The sequence below is a fragment of the Littorina saxatilis genome, linkage group LG10 (genome assembly GCF_037325665.1).
Source record: "Littorina saxatilis isolate snail1 linkage group LG10, US_GU_Lsax_2.0, whole genome shotgun sequence".
NCBI lineage: Eukaryota > Metazoa > Mollusca > Gastropoda > Littorinimorpha > Littorinidae > Littorina > Littorina saxatilis.
In genome coordinates, this window is record NC_090254.1 from 46,048,613 (window position 1) to 46,073,612 (window position 25,000).

The window sequence follows — 25,000 nt, forward strand, 5'->3', positions numbered from 1 at the left end:
AACAATGCTCCTGTAACTTCAGACTTGTTCATTGCTGACAGCCAAGCTTCACAGAGAGACGTAAGAGCTGTGTGGCAAGAATGCTTGGACCGAAAACCGGATTGAAACTGATGGAACAAATTTTGTTCTTCCATGTAAGCAAGAAGATGCTTGTGCACATGCCTTTCTAATGGTTTTGACAAAACAGGCAGTAAAGAAATGGGTCTAAAATTACTTGGGTCTGAGAGATCTTTACATTTGGGAAGGGGTATGACTTTGGCGCTTTTCAATTTAGACGGAAAAAAGTTCTGCTCAATACTAAGGTTATATACAAACGTGAGCGAATCCACAATATACGGTAGAGAAAGCTTCAATAACTTCACGGGTATTTTATCGGGACCCATGGACTTTTTATTCTCCAGGTTTTCAATAAATGTTCCGACCTCATGAACTGCAATCGGAGGAATGATAAACGCTTCATTGTTTATTCTGTTCCGCTGACAGTATTCGTCCAATTTTTAAAAACAGTCATCTCTATCCGGAGAATTTGTTTCTGCCACAGAAGCCTTCAGAGAGAGAGAGAGAGAGAGAGGTGGACAAGGTATAAGATCTCCTGATGCAGTCACACAGCTAGGAGAGAGAGAGAGAGAGAGAGAGAGAGAGAGAGAGAGAGAGAGAGAGAGAGAGAGAGAGAGAGGGGTGGACAAGGTATAAGATCTCCTGATGCGGTCACACAGCCAGGAGGGAGAGAGAGAGAGAGAGAGAGAGAGAGAGAGAGAGAGAGAGAGAGAGAGAGAGAGAGAGAGAGAGAGAGAGAGAGAGAGAGAGAGAGAAAGAAAGAGAGAGAGAGAGAGAGAAAGAGAAAGAGAGAGAGAGAGAAAGAGAAAGAGAGAGAGAGAAAGAGAGAGAGAGATAAAGAGAGAGAGAGAGAAAGAGAGAGAGAGAGAGAGAGAGAGAGAGAGAGAGAGAGAGATGAGAGAGATTGACAAGGCATGTGATCTCCTGATGCAGTCACACAGCTAGGAGAGAAATGAGAGAGAAATGAGAGAGGTGGACAAGGCATGTGATCTCCTGATGCAGTCACACAGCTAGGAGAGAGAGAGAGAGAGAGAGAGAGAGAGAGAGAGAGAGAGAGAGAGAGAGAGAGAGAGAGGAGAGAGAGAGAGAGATGAACAAGGTATGTGATCTCATGATGCAGTCACACAGTCACACAGCCAGGGGAGAGAGAAATGAGAGAGGTGGACAAGGTATTGTGATCTCGTGATGCAGTCACACAGCCAGGAGAGAGAGAGAGAGAGAGAGAGAGAGAGAGAGAGAGAGAGAGAGAGAGAGAGAGAGAGAGAGAGAGAGAGAGAGAGAGGAGAGAAAGAGATGAGAGAGATGGACAAGGTATGTGATCTCCTGATGCAGTCACACAGCCAGGAGAGAGAGAGAGAGATGAGAGGTGGACAAGGTATGTGATCTCCTGATGCAATCACACAGCCAGGAGAGAGAGAGATGAGAGAGGTGGACAAGGTATGTGATCTCTTGATGCAGTCACACACATACACTAAAATTTCTCTGTATGAGATAATAAAGTATTCGTATTCGTATTCGTATGAGAGGTGGACAAGGTATGTGATCTCTTGATGCAGTCACACAGCCAGGAGAGAGAGAGAGAGAGAGAGAGAGAGAGAGAGAGAGAGAGAGAGAGAGAGAGAGAGAGAGAGAGAGAGAGAGAGAGAGAGAGAGAGAGAGAGAGAGAGAGAGATGAGAGAGGTGGACAAGGCATGTGATCTCCTGATGCAGTCACACAGCCAGGAGAGAGAGAAAGAGAGTGAGAGAGAGAGAGACTCAGACTCAGACTCAGAACATTTTTATTGACATAAAGGGTAAACATTTTAAGCCAAGGACCTAATCTTACAACGTGCCCTTTACATTCACACTAACACGCATATAAACAACATATAATGAATTCATATTGGCATAACATGTAAATGTACAGTAAATAAACATAAGCACCACGGCCACACGAAACACAAAATGTAATATACGAAGTAAAACAATATGAATATTATATTTATCCTACATACGTGAGAGAGACACCCGTGAGATAATAATCGTTCAAATCACACGTGTGCATATCATGTAAATGAGATCATGTCAAGCAAGTCTGGCAGGGACCTGTTTTTCCACTGCTTATGATGCCAAAGTCACCGAGACAAACGTCATTATAGAAACACAAATTGCGCTCGCTAATTACCCTCGATGAATCTTTAGAACTAACACGTCACGCCACACTTTCAGAGTGACGTTTCTTTGCTTTGACGTAATAGATTGCACGAGGCTTTAGAAGAGATCGAGGTTCTAAAACAAGCGTCTTCAATTTAGCTGCCTCGAATGCAGGACATTTTCAGTAAAATACACGTAAGTACAGTATGTAGGATAAACAGAATACTACATGGCTTGCTGTTCCGTACCAGATTTACACTCGTTGCTTTTTCAAATAGTGAACAGCTCGCTTTCGCTCGCAGTTCAATATTTAAAAAAAACAACTCGTGTAAATCTGGTACGACACAGCAAGCCATGTAGTATTCTCTATATATTCTGCTATGAGTATGTAATATGACGTGAATATAATTATATAGTAATATTAAGATACATTAGACAGAACTGTAAGATTCACATGAGAGAGAGAGAGAGAGAGAGAGAGAGAGAGAGACAGAGACAGAGAGAGAGAGAGAGAGAGAGAGAGAGAGAGAGAGAGAGAGAGAGAGAGAGAGAGAGAGAGAGAGAGAGAGAGAGGTGGACAAGGCATCTGATCTCTTGATGCATTCACACAGCTAGGAGAGAGATGAGAGAGGTGGACAAGGCATGTGATCTCTTGATGCAGTCAGTGAGTCACACAGCTAGGAGAGAGAGAGAGAGAGATGGACAAGGCATGTGATCTCTTCATGTAGTCACACAGCTAGGAGAGAGAGAGAGTAATGAGAGAGGTGGAGGGCACTTGATCTTGCAAACAAGGCACCTCCAGGGGACACAAGACAACGCCAGCAGCCAACAGAGCGTGAACAGGAGGAATTTACTCCCTGAGTCAGGACAGGTGAGGAAGAAATACGCCGCCAGGTAAAGAATGGGTACCCGTGTGAGTGAGGGATGGGGTGAGTGAGGGAGGGGGGGGGGGGTGGAGACGTGAAGGGCGTGTTTACCTGAGGGGAATGATTCTCCCTGTGATGTGTTGCCCCCCTCCCCCTACCTGCCTCCCTACCAGCCATTCTGGCAGACAGGCGCTAACCACAGACACGTGCCGCCACCCTCTTCCCTCGCCACCACCCTCTTCCCTCGCCACCTTGATAAAGCAACCTGCAGTTCGGATTTGGATGTATACAGTTGTTTACCCCCTCCCTTCCCCCCACCCTCCTCCTTTTAAAACATATCTCGATTTCTTTGGAAAAATATCCCGCATAGAACGTGCTTATATTCATTCTGTACCCTGTGTCAAGTCCCTGCCTTGATTCCCAATTCAATGCCTGCCTTGATTCCCAATACAACGCCTGCCTTGATTCCCAATCCAATGCCTGCCTTGATTCCCAATCAAACTCCTGCCTTGATTCCCAATCCAATGCCTGCCTTGATTCCCAATCCAATGTCTGCTTTGATTCCCAATCCAACGCCTGCCTTGATTCCCAATCCAAAGCCTGCCTTGATTCCCAATCCAATGTCTGCTTTGATTCCCAATCCAACGCCTGCCTTGATTCCCAATCCAAAGCCAAATGCCAGTGCCGATTTCAAATCCCATTCCAAATGCCTATATTACTTTTGAACCCCATTCCAAATACATTTACTCATTCTGAATCTCATTCCAAATGCCAGTACTGATTCCCGATCCAATGCCAAGTGCATGTATTGTACTGATTCACGATCTCGTGTTAATAACGTATCCTAAACTGTTGATGCGAAACATGCAGCCTGTACTAAGCCCAACACTAATCCAGCAACCTCACGCTAGGTGTTGTGTTCATTCTGCACTCAGTGCCTCTTCTTAGTCTGTCTTCTATGCCCAGTGCTTGCCCGGATTTCGTATCTTGTACTGTGTGCATGTTCCCGATCGTGTACCAAGAGCCTGTACTTTACAATTCTGTGATCTGCTTCAAGTACCTGTTGTCGTTAGTTCCTTATTGTTGTGCAACGCTTGCATCACTCGTAGACCAGTCTGTGTGTTATTTATTCCCTGTACTAATTCCGTGATCTGCTTCAAGTGCCTGTTGACACCAGTTCCTTATTGTTGAGCAACGCTTGCATCACTCGTTGAACAGTCTGAATGTTATTTATTCCCTGGCTACACCACGCGCAATGACATTGAGGGTACACCCAAACCCGTACAGGCTGTGCACATCTGGCCTGCTAGACGCACCTACACTCACGTAGACAGCTCTCTCTCTCTCTCTCTCTCTCTCTCTCTCTCTCTCTCTCTCTCTCTCTCATTCTCTCTCTCTCTCTCTCTCTCTCTCTCTCTCTCTCTCTCTCTCTCTCTCTCTCTCTCTCTCTCTCTCTCTCTCTCTCTCTCTCTCTCTCTCTCTCTCTCTCTCTCTCTCACACACAACAGACACACACACGAATGTACGTGGGAGTATCAGACCATGACGAAGCAGAAGAAGGCGACGAAGAAGACTCCAATCCAACTATTGTGACGACACGGGCGCTATTCTCCATTCCCTTGTCCTCGTTAGTTCACAAGAGCAGTCGGTAAGCGGGGGGAAGACAGACGAGTCATGAAGACCAGGGCCGAGCGGGGGGAAGACAGACGAGTCATGAAGACCAGGGGAGAGCGGGGGGAAGACAGACGAGTAAGGAAGACCAGGGCAGAGCGAGGGGAAGACAGACGAGTCAGGAAGACCAGGGCCGAGCGGGAGGAAGACAGACGAGTCAGGAAGACCAGGGCCGAGCGGGGGGAAGACAGACGAGTCAGGAAGACCAGGGCCGAGCGGGGGGAAGACAGACGAGTCAGGAAGACCAGGGCCGAGCGGGGGGAAGACAGATGAGTCAGGAAGACCTGGGGAGAGGGCGGCACCTCGCCTCCTGCCAGTCTTCACGGTTGCTAGGCGACGGGAGGAAAGCGCCCCCGGCACAGGAGGGAGCGTGCTCACTGGCACGGAACAACGGCCCTTCTGCCTGCAGGGGGGGGGGGGGGGGGGGCGGGCAAGGGAATGGCGGGGGACGGAGATTGTAAGGGACCAAAAACCCGTACACATGATGCGTCAATGACAACAGCAGCACAGACAACACGGAAATGTAGACATGAACCACTAAGACAGACAAACTGACAGGTAACAGACAGACAAACTGACAGGTAACAGACAGACAAACTGACAGGTAACAGACAGACAAAAAGACCGACAGACAGCAAACAGACCGACAGACAGACAATGTGTACACTCACCCCTAGCTCTCAGGACATGACACAGGTCAAGGTCACCGCCACAGCTACATCATCACCAAGGTCAAGGTCACCGACACTGCTTCCCGGAACGACACCCTGCCTTGGGGGAACTTCACCGTGTCTGGAACACACAACACATAGGGCTGTGTCAGGGACAGCTAAACCATTGGCTTTGATACCTTTCACCAGAATATGGACTGTATCAGGAGTATACTGGGGCAGATCAAGGGAGGGGGGAGGGGGGGGGCAGAGGGAGAGAGAAGGGGAAGATAATTGATCTGGTATTAACTCCGTGTCCTAACTTGGTAAAAAGAGTTGGTGTTCTACCACCTGTATGCAGTGACCACTCGTGTCCTTTTGTACATTTGAATTATGACTTACCGTCGGGTGGTTCATTCAAACGAACACTATAATTATAATTATTCCAAAATCGATGTTGACAAGTTGTTGCAAGATATGGAAAGTGTAGATTGGAATAATATAGTCGATTTAGAATCCATTGATGACGCCGCTGAAATGTTTTCCGATAAGTTAATGATGATAGCTAAAGAATGTATGCCTGTAAAGGTAGTGACAATGAACGGACACGATGCTGTATGGATCACCAAGGAAATCAAAAAGTTGATCAGGAAAAAGCAATACATTCACGCATTAGCCAAACGTCTGGATACTGTATGGTGCTGGTCTCTTTTCCGACGGTTGAGAAATAATTTGACTGATGTTAAGAAAAAGGAAAGAAGAGCACATTTGGGAACTAGAAAATAGAATATTGTCACCTCATTATTTTGGCAATAAAGACTGGTGGAAGGTAGTTAACTCTTTTTTGAAAAAGAAAGGAATGAGTACAAATGAGATTCCGCCGATTGAAAGCAATGGAATTGTTTATTACTCTGCAGAGGATAAAGCCGAGGTTTTTAATGAAGCATTTCTACGACAGTCGCATATATGATGATGACGTTCCACCAGTTGAAGAAGAGCCTGATGTCGTATCCTTGACTTTAGTCTAATCCTTAGATTAGTCTAATAAGACGATTTGATAGTTTAGCCTATAAGGACGCTTGGATGACATGAGAGATTGATGTAGTGCGGCAAGGCGGCAGTTGTATCCTGATATGGAATAAACGGCAGACATGAAACCGAACGGTCTTGTCTTTGATATACGTATGTGAATCTGTGGATGACCAACAACGCGTATATTACAATGGCGACGAGTGTAAATCATGGTGTACAGGCTCCAAATGCCTTTGAGGCGACAGGAGATGCTCAACAAGTGTCACTGAAATGGACCACGTGGATCGAAGAATTCGAAGCCTACGCCGACTCCATTGGACTGTTTGACATGACAGAAGATTCCACAAAAGCATTACTACTATACACGGCAGGCAGGGAGGTAAAAACAATTTTCAAACAACTTCCAGAGGCCGGTACTGTTAAAGAGTACAAAAAAGCAGTTGATGCTCTCAACAAACACTTCAAAACGAAAACCAATCCGATCTTCCTACGTCACAAATTCCGGCAAATATACCAGTTAAAGGACGAGTCAATTAGCAAATACGTGATTAGACTCAGGGAGGCTACTGTAACGGGTGCATTTACCGACAATGACATTCAGATCAGAGACCAAGATATTGAACATTGCACGTCTGAAAAACTCAGGAGAAAGTTGTTGGAGAAGGGAGAAACTTTGACAATCGGTCAAATTCTCACTGTGGCTGCTTTGCAAGAGACGGTATCAAATGCAGCAAGAAGCATCACAGGTGCATGCTGTGCAGGATCGTGGACACACAAACAGATCAGAAAGGGGAATGTTATCGGTGCGGATCACATGACCACTATGGGAAAAGTCCCCAGTGCCCAGCAAGAGGGAAAACTTGTCACAACTGTAACGGTGCTGACCACTACGCCAGGAAATGTAGATCCAAAAAGAAAGAGGGTGGCGATGGAAAGAGAGACAGCAGACCTCACAACAAGCGAAAGACAAGATTCCGCAACAATCCCAGAGTGCGACAGTTAGAGGTGGAAACTGACACCAGTGAAAGTGACACAGACGGTGCAGTGATGAACAGAAATACGTGTTCATGACGTCAAGTGCGCTGAATAACAATCTGATAAGCGTGACAATTGGCGGTGTACAAACTGACGTCTTTATGGACTCTGGTAGTGATACCAACATCTTTCTTTCTTTCTTTATTTGGTGTTTAACGTCGTTTTCAACCACGAAGGGTTATATCGCGATGGGGAAAGGGGGAAGATGGGATAGAGCCACTTGTCAATTGTTTCTTGTTCACAAAAGCACTGATCAAAACCAACATCATTGACGAGAAACTGTGGACGTCATTATCGACTCTGGTAGTGATACCAACATCATTGACGAGAAACTGTGGACGTCATTATCGACTCTGGTAGTGATACCAACATCATTGACGAGAAACTGTGGACGTCAGTATTGACTCTGGTAGTGATACCAACATCATTGACGAGAAACTGTGGACGTCATTATCGACTCTGGTAGTGATACCAACATCATTGACGAGAAACTGTGGACGTCATTATCGACTCTGGTAGTGATACCAACATCATTGACGAGAAACTGTGGACGAAGATGAAGGAGAAGAAGATCAAGTGTACCACAAGAAAGTGTTTGTTTGTTTGTTTGTTTGCTTAACGCCCAGCCGACCACGAAGGGCCATATCAGGGTGGTGCTGCTTTGACATTTAACGTGCGCCACACACAAGACAGAAGTCGCAGCACAGGCTTCATGTCTCACCCAGTCACATTATTCTGACACCGGACCAACCAGTCCTAGCACTAACCCCATAATGCCAGACGCCAGGCGGAGCAGCCACTAGATTGCCAATTTTAAAGTCTTAGGTATGACCCGGCCGGGGTTCGAACCCACGACCTCCCGATCACGGAGCGGACGCCTTACCACTAGGCCAACCGTGTCGGTCAAGAAAGTGTGAGAAAAAACTGTTTATGTACACATCAAAATCACCTCTCCATTCTATCGGCAGTTTCACAGCTGAGATACAGGCAGGTGCAAACCAGACTACAGCAGAACTCATCGTCATCAGAGAGAAAGGTGAAGCGTTGCTAAGTAGGGACACCGCAACAACTCTGAACGTTCTGAAAATCGGACTAGACGTGCAAAGTGTGTCAGCTGTATCTAGTGAAAGGGATGAGTTCAAAGAAGAAATCGTCAGGGAATTCGGACCACTCTTCAAAGGGTTTGGAAAGCTGAAAGACCGCCAAGTAAAGTTGGAAGTGGACTCGAACGTCAAACCCGTCGCTCAGCCGGTGCGACGAACACCGTTCGGTCTCAGAGAGAAGGTAGAAGCAAAAATTCGCGAATTGGTCGACAAGGACATCATCGAGGCCGTCGAGAAACCCACTCCATGGGTGAGCCCGATTGTGATCGTGCCTAAACCGAACAATGACATTCGCCTGACGGTAGACATGCGTCGCGTGAATGAAGTGTCATGCGCGAGCGTCATCCAATCCCCACCGTCGATGAGCTTCTACAGGACATGGCTGAGAGCCGAGTGTTTTCAAAGTTGGACTTAAAATCGGGGTACCACCAGTGTGAGTTACACCCTGATTCCAGAGACATTACCACGTTTGTGACGCACTGAGGTCTGTACCAGTACAAACGCTTGGTGATGGGTATCAACGCTGCCTCTGAAATCTACCAACACGAAATTCAGCGGGTGGTACAAGGCATTCCGGGGGTCGCCAACCTCTCTGACGACATCATCATACACGCGCCCGACGCGAAACAACACGACGAGAGACTTCGTCAAGCGCTACAACGGTTACAAGATGCAGGTCTGACGCTGAACGTTGATAAGTGCAAACTGAGAAAATCTGAGATAGATTTCATGGGACATCAACTGACGTCAAAGGGCATCAACCCTGCCATCGCCAAGGTCGAGGCGGTGAGAAACGCACGAGAACCGGAAACCGTCAGCGAGGTCAGAAGCTTCTTAGGTCTCGTAAACTTCTGTGCACGTTTCATTCCCAACTTTGCGACACTGACCGAGCCACTACGGAAGTTGACGAGGAAGAACCAGCCGTTTGTGTTTGTCCCAGAACAGCAAGCAGCCTTGGAATCGTTGAAGGACGCTCTGGCCAGTGCACACACTCTCGGGTACTACGACCCAAAGGCGAAGACACAGGTCATCACTGACGCATCGCCATTCGGGGTTGCCGGCATTCTGGTGCAAAAGCAGACCGGTGGTCCCCGAGTCATCAGCTACGCCAGTCGATGTCTGACCGACGTCGAGAGGAGGTACTCCCAGACGGAGAAGGAGGCGCTTGCCATCGTATGGGCATGTGAGAAGTTTCACCCTTACATCTACGGGCTGTCCTTCGACCTCCTCACAGATCATAAACCTCTGCAGATCATCTACGGACCCGTTCGAAGCCAAGCGCTCGCATTGAACGGTGGGTCCTCCGTCTGCAGGCCTACACATACAATGTCATCTACATCCCGGGGAAGGAGAACATTGCGGACTCCCTCTCCAGGCTCCTGCAGTCTTCCACAACGTCGCCCTCCGTCCTCGCCGAGGAGGCGGAGGCCCACGTTCACTTCATCGCCTCAAGCGCCACACCGAACGCTGTGACAGCCGAGGGGATCGACCAGGCAGCGAGTGAAGACGACGAACTGCAGGCGGTGAGACAGTGTTTAGAGACTGGACGCTGGTAAAACTGTGACAAACTGTATGTCGCAGTGAGTCCTGAGCTGTGCACTGCAGGGAACTGTGTGCTGAGGGGATCCCGCATCATCGTCCCAAAGAAGTTGAGGCCGAGAATCCTAGCCTTAGCTCATGAGGGTCACTTGGGTATCGTTGGGACCAAACAGAATCTACGTACGAAGGTGTGATGGCCCGGAATGGAGAAAGCAGCCGAGAAATACTGCAAATCATGTCACGGATGTCAACTGGTCAGCCGACCCAATCCACCAGAGCCGGTGAGAAGCAGCAAGTTACCGTCGGGGCCTTGGGAGGACATCACGATTGATTTCTTAGGACCACTACCTTCGGGGCATTCTGTATTGGTCGTGATCGATTACTACAGTCGATACTACGAAGTGGCAATCATGAAGTCCACAACATCGGAAAAGACCGTGGACGCGCTGAAAATCATCTTCGTAAGACATGGCTTACCCCTCACCATCCACTCTGACAATGGCCCACAATTTATATCAGAGACGTTTACAGAGTATGTGAGAGACATTGGGGCTGAGCATTTCAGAGTAACACCAAGATGGCCGCAGGCAAACAGAGAAGTCGAACGCCAAAATCAGTCGCTGGTGAAGAGGATGAAGATTGCTCAAGCAGAGAAGAAACACTGGCAAGATGAAGTCCTGAAGTACATTGCTGCGTATCGAGCATCTCCACATCCGTCAACGGGACGCAGCCCAGCGGAGCTTCTCTTCAATCGGCAAATTCGCACAAAGCTGCCGCAGCTGAAACTCTTCTCTGACTGCGACCAGGATGTTCGGGATCGAGACGCCGAAAAGAAAGGGCTCTCAAAGATGTATGCAGATGACAAGAGGAACGCCAAAGCAAGTGACGTCAATATGGGCGACACTGTGTTGTTGCGCCAGGAGGCTACGGGGAAATTCGACACGCTGTTCCATCCAGAGCCACGTGAGGTCATCGAGAAAGCAGGGAGCAAGATCACCGTCCAAACCCCAAGCGGCGCTGTGTACAGCCGCAATTCTTCGTTCGTAAAGAAATACCAGGAACGCGACGATGACAAAACTCTGGGTGAAGAAGAAAAACCTTCGGACAAAATTCTGGGTGAAGAAGAAAAACCTTCGGACAAAACTCTGGGTGAAGTAGAAAAACCTCCGGACAAAATTCCAACAAGACCCACCAGGATCAGGGCTGCGCCCAAGAAGCTAGAAGATTATGTGGTGAAGTTAAAGTGAAGGTGATGTTCACTCGTGAAAGCTTGGTGCCCGTGTCTGGCAAGTTTTCAAAGTCACAAGTGTATCATGCCCAGTGCTTAGGGGCAGGGACCTATATCTAATATATAGGTCTATGTTAGGGGTATCGCAATCGTCTCCAAGAGTTATTATTTTTTTTTCTCAATTCGTGATGTGTTCAAATTTTAGTTTGTGCATTCGAGATCCAGCCATTCGTTTGCTATGTTCAGAGTGTGGTTCTTGTATCCTAGAAGGAAAGATTATGTTTCTCTTATATTTTTTTTCTCTTCTAACGTTCAACAGTGTTATAGAAGAAACATTTCAAAGGCTCTCAATCCTGGCAAGTTATGCTACTACTGTGGTTCATGAATCAACATTATAAAAAGACAAGATACAATCATTATGTTTTCAACCTCTATAAGGACAACCAAAAGAGTCTACAACAAAGTCATGATTTAGCACGTGTTCTAGTGCAAGGCAGATCGTCTAAACAAAATTTAGAATTATTTAGAATCATGTATGTTGAGATTATTTCCTTTATCTTTGTTCATTGAATGTTGTGGTTGTGCATGCTGAAGTTCACATGTCTTAAGGTTTTAGGCATGCTTCATGTTCAATGCATATATGGTACTAGAGGAATACCCGGCTTCGCCGGGGTGAATCGCGAGACAGAGACAGACAGCGTGGCGGTTCATCACAATCACCTCTGCAAGCGAAGTCCTGTCAAACGGGATTGAGAATTTTAGAGCTTATTTCTTAGCCCTATATTATCTGTTGTGGCTTCTCAAATGCCAGAACATACAGACAGACAAAAGCCGCTAGACCCCATCACAAACAGAACTCTACAATCAACAGGTTTTTTCCCCCACACACACACACACAAACACACACACAGAGAAGCCGTATATATATATATGCATATCTGTATCTATAAATATATAGAGATAGGTGAGAGTGTATTTTTCGCGTGGCTATAAATTGATTCGACCTTTTCACTTTGACAGTAAGAACAACTTACGGGTGCAAGGGAAGCGTTCTGGACAGCGCAGTGACATTCTAAAAATAGTCACTCTCAGAAACGGGAATTTGGGGTGAACGGCGCGACAGAGACAGACAGCGTGGCGGTTTACCACAATCACCTTTGAATGGCGAAGTCCTGTCAAACGGGATTGAGAATTTTAGAGCTTATTTCTTAGCCCTATATTATCTACTGTGGCTTCTCACATGCCAGAACATACAGACAGACAAAAGCCGCTAGACCCCATCACAAACAGAACTCTATAATACATAGGTTTTTGCCTACACACACACACAAACACACACACACACAGAGAAGCCGTATATATATATGCATATCTGTATCTATAAATATATAGAGATAGGTGAGAGTGTATTTTTCGCGTGGCTATAAATTGATTCGACCTTTTCACTTTGACAGTAAGAACAACTTACGGGTGCAAGGGAAGCGTTCTGGACAGCGCAGTGACATTCTAAAAATAAATAGTAACTTACAACTGAACGGGAAAGCCACACGAAGGAAGGGAGATAAACGCCAAACACTGGAGAAGATAAGGAAGAGTTACTTATAATGGTGAAATGAACACAAAAACGAACATGAGTTTAGCGCTGCGCGCTGAGAGCACGTGTTGAAATATCTCATCGATGATATTGTGTCCGGGGTGTAGCTGAATACGGTGTCCAAATTTGAAAAAGAACCACCGAGAACTTTGGCGTTGTGATGTGGTGTAGCGGCTATGGTGTGTCGGTATGGGGGCCCGGGTAAGCTGAGGTGGAACCAAAATAGCTGAGGTGGAACCAAAATCGGTTCCGCGCTGCGCGCTGAGAGCACGTGTTGAAATATCTCATCGACCAGGTTGTGTCCAGGGTGTACCTGAATATGATCACCAAATTTGAAACAGATCCATCGAGAACCTTGGCCGCGCATCGCGCACAGACACACAGACACACAGACACACAGACACACACACACACAGACACTAGTCGTATATATATATAGATGTCGCTGTCAGTTTAAAAAAAAAAAAAATGTTCAAGGAAAAAGAGGAGAAGTGTACATGGGGTAATTTTAAAGTAAAGTAAATTTATAGGGTTACCACAGCATATTATTTTAACCTGAAATTAAAAGTCAGAAATAAATGTTATATAATTTTAATAAGCAGAAGGGAGCTTATTTTCCAGAAGGGGGGGGGATGTCGTATCCTTGACTTTGTACTAGATTAGTCTAATAAGACGATTTGATAGTTTAGCCTATCTAAAGGACGCTTGGATGACGTGAGAGATTGATGTAGTGCGGCAAGGCGGCAGTTGTATCCTGATATGGAATAAACGGCAGACATGAAACCGAACGGTCTTGTCTTTGATATATGTATGTGAATCTGTGGATGACCAACAACGCGTATATTACACCTATTTCCATTAGTCCTCTCGTGATAACTACTGAAATGGTGTACGCTGTTCTAAACAACCTCAATGTTAGGAAAGCAGTAGGTCCTGATTTGGTTCACAATAAACTTCTTAAACTTGCTGCTTGTATCATTTCAAAACCGCTTGCAACCCTATTCCAGAGATCGTTGGCTGAGGGAAAGTTTCCGAAAATTTGGAAAGTAGCTCATGTGAATCCCATTTATAAGAAAGGTGAAAAAGAACACTGTAGTAACTATCGTCCGGTTTCATTTCTCAGTTGCATTGGACAAGTATTGGAAAAATGTGCTCAAGCCCATGTTTTTCGATATCTCACAGAGAATGATTTATTAACGGTTTCTCAGTCAGGGTTTATTCCTGGTGATTCAACTAGTTTTTTTTTCAGTTGTTGAGTATGTATGACGATTTTTGTCAATCCTTAGATAAGCAGTTGACGTCTCAGGCTGTTTTCTGTGATATATATCAAAAGCCTTCGACAGACTCACAGAGTGTGGCATAAGGGTTTGTTGCATAAATTATATGCTATGGGCATAAGAGGTGTTTTATTAAAATGGTTTGAAGATTATTTGACAGGCAGATTACAAGCCGTTGCTATCTAAGGCAGGAAATCGACATACGGACGTGTTTGTTCAGGTGTTCCCCAAGGTTCTGTTCTGGGGCCCTTGTTGTTCCTTGTGTACATTAACGATACTGTCATTGATATCGAATCTGTCATTAAACTTTTTGCTGATGATACCAGTTTGTATTTATCTCTAAATGATGCAAACACGCGGACACAAATCTTAAATGCAGACTTAGCCAAAATTGCACACTGGGCGGAAAAATGGAAAGTTAATTTCAATAATTTAAAAACAGATTTGATGACCTTTTCTAGAAATAGAATGCCTGAAACCCTTCCTCTTGTATTTGATGGAACAATTCTGAGAGAAAACCACGTTCACAAACATCTTGGTGTACTGATTCAGAGCGACTGCAAATGGGAATCACATGTTCAGTCAATTATATCTAAAGTACGTGTTCTTCTCTCATGTTTTCGGTCCTATAAGTATCGCCTTAGCCGAAAGGCACTTGAACTTATGTATAAATCTTTTATTATTCCCTATTTTGATTTTTCTGACGTCATTTGGGACAATTGTTCTGACAGATTAGCCACTTTATTAGAAAACTTGCATCTTGATGCCATAAGAACCATTATAGGTGCAGTTCGTGGCACGAGTCACCAAAAATTGTATGATGAATCAGGATTTACAACACTGAAGGAGAGGCGAAAAAGACACAAATTGATTTTGTATTTCAAATTAGTTAATGCACGCGTGCCACCATACTAATTACTAGAACGTCTGCCTCCTCTCGTTGCTTCTGTGAACCCTAATACCATAGACGAAGACCACTTGACAGACAGACTCCCCACTCTCGAACTGAACTGTATAAAAAGTCATTTTTTCTGTCTTCGACTTCCCTGTGGAATGAGCTTCCAGATGCTGTAAAACAACTTGATTCTATTGGGTTATTTTAAAAACGTATTAGTTCTGATGATTCTGTTGTTCCCTCGTATAGATACACATCTGATCGAAAATCAGAAATTATCCATTGCAGACTGAGATTGAGGATCAGCAATCTAAATAGTGATCTATTTGACAGACATTTAATTCCCGACCCGTCATGCACTTGTGGTTATCCTGTTGAAAATGCGGAGCACTATATTTTTCATTGCCCCTTATCTCTTCAAATACGTGAAGTCACCTTGTCAACACTGCCCAACTATGATTTGCTAACCGCTGATGATTTTCTGTATGGCAATAGAGACAATTAAGTCAGACAGCGAAAATGCATTGATATTTGACCAGATATTCAGGTTTATCTTATTATGCAAACGTTTTGAATAATGAATGCATTTATCTCATCCATGTTCGAAACGACCATGTGCAGTGCTGTTTACATTTTCTTGTTCTTGTTCTATTTTCTACCATTTTCGCTGGAAGTCATTGTGTGCATGTGTGTGCGAGTGAGTGTGCGAGCGCGTGTGAGTACTGTTGTTAGTTTAGCATTGTGTTTTTTGTTCCTTTTATTGTTACATATTTTGTCTACCATAATTCACCATTATTATTTTGACATTATTTCAAACTTGTTATATTAAAATCGTCCGCCAAATTTCATTTGCTTTTAAGAGTACGCTCATAAGCCTAGCTTGTTCTCCATGTTCCTTATTTCATGTATGCGGCAATATTCCAATGAAATTTACTGAATAAACTTGTTTAAACCAAGGGGAAGAATAGAGAAAGAAAAGACAGACACAGAGACAGAGCGAGGGACAGAGCGTGCACGCACGCGAGAGAGAGAGAGAGAGAGAGAGAGAGAGAGAGAGAGAGAGAGAGAGAGAGAGAGAGAGAGAGAGAGAGAGAGAGAGAGAGAGAGACAGAGAGAGAGAGAAAGAGAGAGACAGCAGGCATGGGAATTGAAACAAGTCGCGTAAGGCGAAAATACAACATTTAGTCAAGCTCAGTCGAACTCACAGAATGAAACTGAACGCACTGCATTTTTTCCGCAAGACCGTATACTCTTAGCATCATCTGTCAACCGCTTGTTCTGAGCGTGTTTTTAATCCAAACATATCATATCTATATATATGTTTTTGGAATCAGGAACAGACAAGGAAAAAGATGTTTTTAAATCGATTTCGAAAATTTAATTTTTATCATAATTTTTATATTTTTAATTTTCAAAGCTTGTTTTTAAATCCAAATATAACATATTCATATGTTTTTGGAATCAGCAAATAATGACAAATAAGATGAAATAGTTTTTGGATCGTTTTATATATATAATGACCAAAATTATCAATTACTTTTTAAGCCTCTAAGCTGAAATGCAATACCAAAGTCCGGCCTTCGTCGAAGATTGCTTGGCCAAAATTTCAATCAATTTTATTAAAAAATGAGGGTGTGACAGTGCCGCCTCAACTTTTACAAAAAGCCGGATATGACGTCATCAAATCGAAACAAGAAGGGCAAAGCCCATACGACTCACATGCTTGACCTTGACATGACCTTGACCTTCAGGGTCAAGGTCAAATAACTAAACCTAGCAATGACATCATACACTAAGAACTGCTTTACACATTTTTCCTACCAAAATACATGTGACCTTGACCCAAGGTCAAGGTCATCCAAGGTCATGCAACACAAAGCTGTTAATTCAAGACATAGGAAGTACAATGGTGCTTATTGGCTCTTTCTACCATGAGATATGGTCACTTTTAGTGGTTCACTACCTTATTTTGGTCACGTTTCATAAGGGTCAAAGTGACCTTGACCTTGATCATATGTGACCAAATGTGTCTCATGATGAAAGCATAACATGTGCCCCACATAATTTTTAAGTTTGAAACAGTTATCTTCCATAGTTCAGGGTCAAGGTCACTTCAAAATATGTATACAATCCAACTTTAAAGAGCTCCTGTGACCTTGACCTTGAAGCAAGGTAAACCAAACTGGTATCAAAAGATGGGGCTTACTTTGCCCTATATATCATATATAGGTGAGGTATTCAATCTCAAAAACTTCAGAGAAAATGTGAAAAATGTGAAAAAATAGCTGTTTTTTAGACAACATTTATGGCCCCTGCGACCTTGACCTTGAAGCAAGGTCAAGATGCTATGTATGTTTTTTGGGGCCTTGTCATCATGCACCACCTTGCCAAATTTGGTACTGATAGACTGAATAGTGTCCAAGAAATATCCAACGTTAAAGTTTTCCGGACGGACGGACGGACGGACGACTCGGGTGAGTACATAGACTCACTTTTGCTTCGCATGTGAGTCAAAAATGAAGAAAAGTCTGGGGATATTATCATGCCCAGGAACTCTCATGTAAAATTTCATAAATATCGGTCCAGTAGTTTACTCTGAATCGCTCTACACACACACACATACACCACGACCCTCGTTTCGATTCCCCCTCTATGTAAAAAGTAAAAAAGGTTAAAATTGTGTAAGTTATAGAAGCGCCTAGCCCTACTGGGGGGGGGGGGGGGGGGGCATGCCCTCGAACCCTTCTTTGAAACCAGCAAGACCGACCCTGACTTCAAGGTGGCAGTGACGTACAGTGTGACACAGTAGCTCAGTGGATCAGTGACAGACTGGGACAGGGAGGCAGATGTGTGGTGGCGGACGTCACACCACGTAACGGTGACCAGGGTCCAGACAGGTGTTTCAAGTGTCCGTCACATCACTGGCTGACCGCTACTGACACTGACATTGTGACAACGTTTCTCTTCTTTCATCTAATCCTCTTCCAATGGAAAACCGCTGACAGCCCATCTCCACCACCCGACCCCCACCTCACGCCATGTTAGAGAGAGTGTGAGTGTGTGTGTGTGTGTGTGTGGGGGGGGTTGCGACTGCATTCATATTTCCTTCTAAAGGAAACTGAGGATAAGTCCGTTGACGACTAAACTTCAATATTGTTCGCAACTCTACTCTGTCAATCAAGGTCAGAAATGTGCAAGGGATTTGACACAAGCGTGTGTGTGTGTTTCCGGTGTGTGTGTGTTTCCGGTGTGTGTGTGTGTGTGTGTGTGAGGGGGGAGCCCAGCCTTGTCAGCATCTCTCATTAGCGAAGAGGGCTGAACGAGGGGGGGGTGGGGGGGTGACAGGAGTTGGGTGGACAGAGCGTGAAGCCTAACGACACACCATGACCAGAGGCCGCCAGTAATGACCCGCCTGGCCAGCGCGGCACGGACACACACACACCATGACCGGCATTAGGGAAAAGGGGCCATAACGTCGTTTTCCACACACACACAGACACACATATATATATATATATAGCCACACACACACAGACACACACACACATATAGCCACACACACAGACACACATACATAGCCACACACACACACACACACACACACACACACACACACACACACACACGGGAAAAGGGGCCATAACGTCGCTTCAGTGATCTAAATCTTTCAATCTTCCAAAGTAGACATGGTCAAGGTCAAACGAACACTGGTGAACAAGATGAATACAGTCATGTACATTATTTTTTCCACATATAAATGAAGTTTCATATGTAGTATTTTTTCACATGAAGTTTCGAGCTACAGTCATTTCCGAATGAAGTCTCGCACAGTGCAGAAAATACCACGTGCACATCGCTAGGACAGCGACACACCGACACAGGCACTGTGCCAGCACCACACTTCACGGAACAGCAGCGCTAGAAGTTAACAAACCAACACATGAGCCCTTATTCCTTGCAGGAACTACCCCCACCCCCATCCTTCCCTCTCCACTAACTGGCGTCAGCCTCCACGGGTCCAGGCAGCATCGATCGCAGAGATGACGGGGGGGGGGGGGGGGGGGGGGGGGGGGGGGGGACTGGGGTGTGACGAAGCATACTCGGGGCGAGCCAAGCGTAACTGAGGCACACAAACACTAATCCGTCACAAAGCGCTCGCGTCACGCAACTCCGCCCTCATCACGCTTTTTCTCCGTCTCTGTAACTGTCTCTGCAACTATCTCTGTCTCCGTTACTGTCTCTCTGTCTCCGTTACTGTCTCTCTGTCTCCGTTACTGTCTCTGTCTCCGTTACTGTCCCTGTCTCCGTTACTGTCCCTGTCTCCGTTACTGTCTCTGTCTCCGTCTCTGTCTCCGTTACTGTCTCTGTCTCCGTTACTGTCCCTGTCTCCGTTACTCAACTTACTGTCCCCTGTCTCCGTTACTGTCTCTGTCTCCGTTACTGTCCCTGTCTCCGTTACTGTCTCTGTCTCCGTTACTGTCCCTGTCTCCGTTACTGTCTCTGCCCCCGTTACTGTCTCTGTCTCCGTTACTTAACTTACTGTCCCCTGTCTCCGTTACTGTCTCTGTCTCCGTTACTGTCTCTGTCTCCGTTACTGTCTCTGTCTCCGTTACTGTCTCTGTCTCCGTTACTGTCCCTGTCTCCGTTACTGTCCCTCGGGCCTGTCTCCGTTACTGTCTCTGTTTCTAGAACTGTTCCTTGTCGAAGCACTGACACTGGCATAGGTCGTGTTAACGGGCAATGGTCAATTCCTTAAAACTCAACATTCTTTTACACCCGGCAGGCTAATATTGTTAAAAGTCTCAATTTGTTTCGCAGGGTACAACACACACAAAAGAAAAAGAAGAAGAAGAAGAAGAAGAAGAAGAAGAAGAAGAAGAAGAAGAAGAAGAAGAAGAAGAAGAAGAAGAAGAAGAAGAAGAAGAAGAAGAAGAAGAAGAAGAAAAGCGGGCAGAACATGTCTGTCCTGTGGCAAAGTGTGTGGCCATGTGGAAGGTGACAGAAGAGAAAAGCAGCAGGGCGCTGAGGGTCGCCAAGCTGAGGGATGAAAACGAGAGCTGTCGGTGTCACCCCGAGCATGAGGGTGACAAGGAAAAAACAGGGGAGGGTGGGTGCTGGGGTTGCAGGGAGAGGGTTGAGGCTGGTTGCAGACTATCAGTTAGACTGCCCGACACAGACTGGACAAGGTTCCTACGACCATCAGTTAGACTGCCAGACACAGACTGGACAAGGTTCCTACGACCATCAGTTAGACTGCCCGACACAGACTGGACAAGGTTCCTACGACCATCAGTTAGACTGCCAGACACAGACTGGACAAGGTTCCTACGACCATCAGTTAGACTGCCCGACACAGACTGGACAAGGTTCATACGACCATCAGTTAGACTGCCCGACCACCAGATAGACTGCCCGACACAGACTGGACAAGGTTCCTACGACCATCAGATAAACTGCCCGACACAGACTGGACAAGGTTCCTACGACCATCAGTTGGACTACCCGACACAGACTGGACAAGGTTCCTACGACCATCAGTTAGACTGCCCGACACAGACTGGACAAGGTTCCTACGACCATCAGTTAGACTGCCCGACACAGACTGGACAAGGTTCATACGACCATCAGTTAGACTGCCCGACCATCAGTTAGACTGCCCGACACAGACTGGACAAGGTTCATACGACCATCAGTTAGACTGCCCGACCATCAGTTAGACTGCCCGACACAGACTGGACAAGGTTCATACGACCATCAGTTAGACTGCCCGACCATCAGTTAGACTGCCCGACACAGACTGGACAAGGTTCATACGACCATCAGTTAGACTGCCCGACACAGACTGGACAAGGTTCATACAACCATCAGTTAGACTGCCCGACCATCAGTTAGACTGCCTGACACAGACTGGACAAGGTTCATACGACCATCAGTTAGACTGCCCGACCATCAGTTAGACTGCCCGACACAGACTGGACAAGGTTCCTACAACCATCAGTTAGACTGCCAGACACAGACTGGACAAGGTTCATACGACCATCAGTTAGACTGCCCGACCACCAGATAGACTGCCCGACACAGACTGGACAAGGTTCCTACGACCATCAGTTAGACTGCCCGACACAGACTGGACAAGGTTCCTACGACCATCAGTTAGACTACCCGACACAGACTGGACAAGGTTCCTACGACCATCAGTTAGACTGCCCGACACAGACTGGACAAGGTTCATACGACGATCAGTTAGACTACCCGACACAGACTGGACAAGGTTCCTACGACCATCAGTTAGACTGCCCGACCATCAGTTAGACTGCCCGACACAGACTGGACAAGGTTCATACGACCATCAGTTAGACTGCCCGACCATCAGCTAGACTGCCCGACACAGACTGGACAAGGTTAATACGACCATCAGTTAGGCTGCCCGACACAGACTGGACAAGGTTCATACGACCATCAGTTAGACTGCCAGACACAGACTGGACAAGGTTCATACGACCATCAGTTAGACTGCCCGACACAGACTGGACAAGGTTCATACGACCATCAGTTAGACTGCCCGACACAGACTGGACAAGGTTCATACGACCATCAGTTAGACTGCCTGACACAGACTGGACAAGGTTCCTACGACCATCAGTTAGACTGCCCGACCATCAGATAGACTGCCCCACACAGACTGGACAAGGTTCCTACGACCATCAGTTAGACTGCCCGACACAGACTGGACAAGGTTCCTACGACCATCAGTTAGATTGCCCGACACAGACTGGACAAGGTTCCTACGACCATCAGTTAGACTGCCCGACACAGACTGGACAAGGTTCATACGACCATCAGTTAGACTGCCCGACACAGACTGGACAAGGTTCATACGACCATCAGTTAGACTGCCCGACACAGACTGGACAAGGTTCATACGACCATCAGTTAGACTGCCCGACCATCAGTTAGACTGCCTGACACAGACTGGACAAGGTTCATACGACCATCAGTTAGACTGCCCGACACAGACTGGACAAGGTTCATACGACCATCAGTTAGACTGCCAGACACAGACTGGACAAGGTTCATACGACCATCAGTTAGACCGCCAGACACAGACTGGACAAGGTTCCTACGACCATCAGTTAGACTGCCAGACACAGATTGGACAAGGTTCCTACGACCATCAGTTAGACTGCCAGACACAGACTGGACAAGGTTCATACGACCATCAGTTAGACTGCCCGACACAGACTGGACAAGGTTCCTACAACCATCAGTTAGACTGCCCGACACAGACTGGACAAGGTTCATACGACCATCAGTTAGACTGCCTGACACAGACTGGACAAGGTTCCTACGACCATCAGTTAGACTGCCCGACACAGACTGGACAAGGTTCATACGACCATCAGTTAGACTGCCAGACACAGACTGGACAAGGTTCATACGACCATCAGTTAGACCGCCAGACACAGACTGGACAAGGTTCATACGACCATCAGTTAGACTGCCCGACACAGACTGGACAAGGTTCATACGACCATCAGTTAGACTGCCCGACACAGACTGGACAAGGTTCCTACAACCATCAGTTAGACTGCCCGACACAGACTGGACAAGGTTCATACGACCATCAGTTAGACTGCCTGACACAGACTGGACAAGGTTCATACGACCATCAGTTAGACTGCCAGACACAGACTGGACAAGGTTCCTACGACCATCAGTTAAACTCCCCGACACAGACTGGACAAGGTTCATACGACCATCAGTTAGACTGCCCGACACAGACTGGACAAGGTTCCTACGACCATCAGTTAGACTGCCCGACACAGACTGGACAATGTTCCTACGACCATCAGTTAGACTGCCCGACACAGACTGGACAAGTTTCCACGACCATCAGTTAGACTGCCCGACACAGACTGGACAAGGTTCCTACGACCATCAGTTAGACTGCCTAGACTGCCCGACACAGACTGGACAAGGTTCCTACGACCATCAGTTAGACTGCCCGACACAGACTGGACAAGGTTCCTACGACCATCAGTTAGACTGCCCGACACAGACTGGACAAGGTTCCTACGACCATCAGTTAGACTGCCCGACACAGACTGGACAAGGTTCCTACGACCATCAGTTAGACTGCCTGACACAGACTGGACAAGGTTCCTACGACCATCAGTTAGACTGCCCGACACAGACTGGACAAGATTCATGCCGACAAATATCGACGGTCAAAACTTTCCTTGCCAATCTGACAACGTCTGCCGTCTTCGTGACAGAGACAGTGCCTGCCGTACAATACGATCTCGACTCCCACAATGTCAAGTTGGTACTATTAAAATGGTGCGCAATATTGTCTTTCTAATGACCCTATTTCCTCCCCTGATGGTATCATTGCTGTAACGGTATTCTATTTATGATCAAACCTCAAGGTCACTAATTAAGCAACCCGTTCTAGACCGCAGACCGAATCTGGCTTCAGTCAAAACTTAGAACTGATCAAACTGTTGGACCAGAACGGCCAGAGAAAAGGTGTGTGTGGGGTGGACACAGACTCGCTTGATGACAGAGACTAAAATGTCAAGAAAAGAACAAGATGTGTGTGGGGTGGACACACACCATCGCAGACTCACTTGATGACAGAGATTAAAATGTCAAGAAAAGAACAAGATGTGTGAAGCAAACTGGCAAGCAGGGATGGGATAGTGAACCGTTCACACACCGGCATGCGATAAAGTGACGATCACCCTTTACGCTGCAGGCAGCTGATCTCGCTACATACATGTTGTGATACTCCGCCAATTACACAAATTGCCCTGCTTACCCCCCCCCCCCCCCCCCCATACACTCACTGATACAGCACAGCTTCCACCCCTTCTGCGTGGAATTCCAAACAAGCTGCATCACTAATCTCTCATCATCTCTTTGGGATTGAGAGACTTTGTAGCGCGGCGACCGGGTGTCAGAAGGAACAGAGACAGAGAGAAAAATACTGTTAATGTTGACAGGTGTTGAACACAAGGTTGTTTTGTTGTTTACTTTACAATGTTAATCATGTTGACAGGTGTTGCACACAAGGTTGTTTAGGTTGAAAGGAGTTGAACACAAGGTTGTTTTCTTTACATTGTTAAACTTAATGTTGACAGGAGTTGAACACAAGGTTGTTTAGGTTGATAGGTGTTGAACACAAGGTTGTTTAGGTTGACAGGTGTTGAACACAAGGTTGTTTAGGATGACAGGTGTTGAACACAAGGTAGTTTAGGTTGACAGGTGTTGAACACAAGGATGTTTAGGTTGACAGGAGTTGAACACAAGGTTGTTTAGGTTGATAGGTGTTGAACACAAGGTTGTTTAGGTTGACAGGAGTTGAACACAAGGTTGTTTCGGATGACAGGTGTTGAACACAAGGTTGTTTAGGATGACAGGTGTTGAACACAAGGTTGTTTAGGTTGACAGGTGTTGAACGCAAGGATGTTTAGGTTGACAGGAGTTGAACACAAGGTTGTTTAGGTTGACAGGAGTTGAACACAAGGTTGTTTAGGATGACAGGTGTTGACCACAAGGTTGTTTAGGTTGACAGGAGTTGAACACAAGGTTGTTTAGGTTGACAGGTGTTGAACACAAGGATGTTTAGGTTGACAGGAGTTGAACACAAGGTTGTTTAAGTTGACAGGAGTTGAACACAAGGTTGTTTATGTTGACAGGTGTTGAACACAAGGATGTTTAGGTTGACAGGAGTTGAACACAAGGTTGTTTAAGTTGACAGGAGTTGAACACAAGGTTGTTTAGGTTGACAGGAGTTGAACACAAGGTTGTTTAGGTTGACAGGAGTTGAACTCACGCTGACAGCGGCCAACTGGATACAAATCCAGCGCGCTACCGACTGAGCTACATCCCCGCCCACACACAGTACAAACACCCTT

At 46.1% G+C, this 25,000-nt stretch overlaps 1 protein-coding gene across 2 annotated transcripts in view; it reads right to left on the reverse strand.

The window, feature by feature from the left end:
• LOC138978951 (uncharacterized) overlaps positions 1-25,000 on the reverse strand; it is a 149,513-nt gene that overhangs the window by 121,840 nt on the left and 2,673 nt on the right. For both annotated transcript variants that reach the window (XR_011459865.1, XM_070351761.1), the window contains exon 2: positions 5,399-5,519. The gene's annotated coding sequence lies outside the window, so the exon portion shown is untranslated. The remainder of the gene's footprint in view (positions 1-5,398; positions 5,520-25,000) is intronic.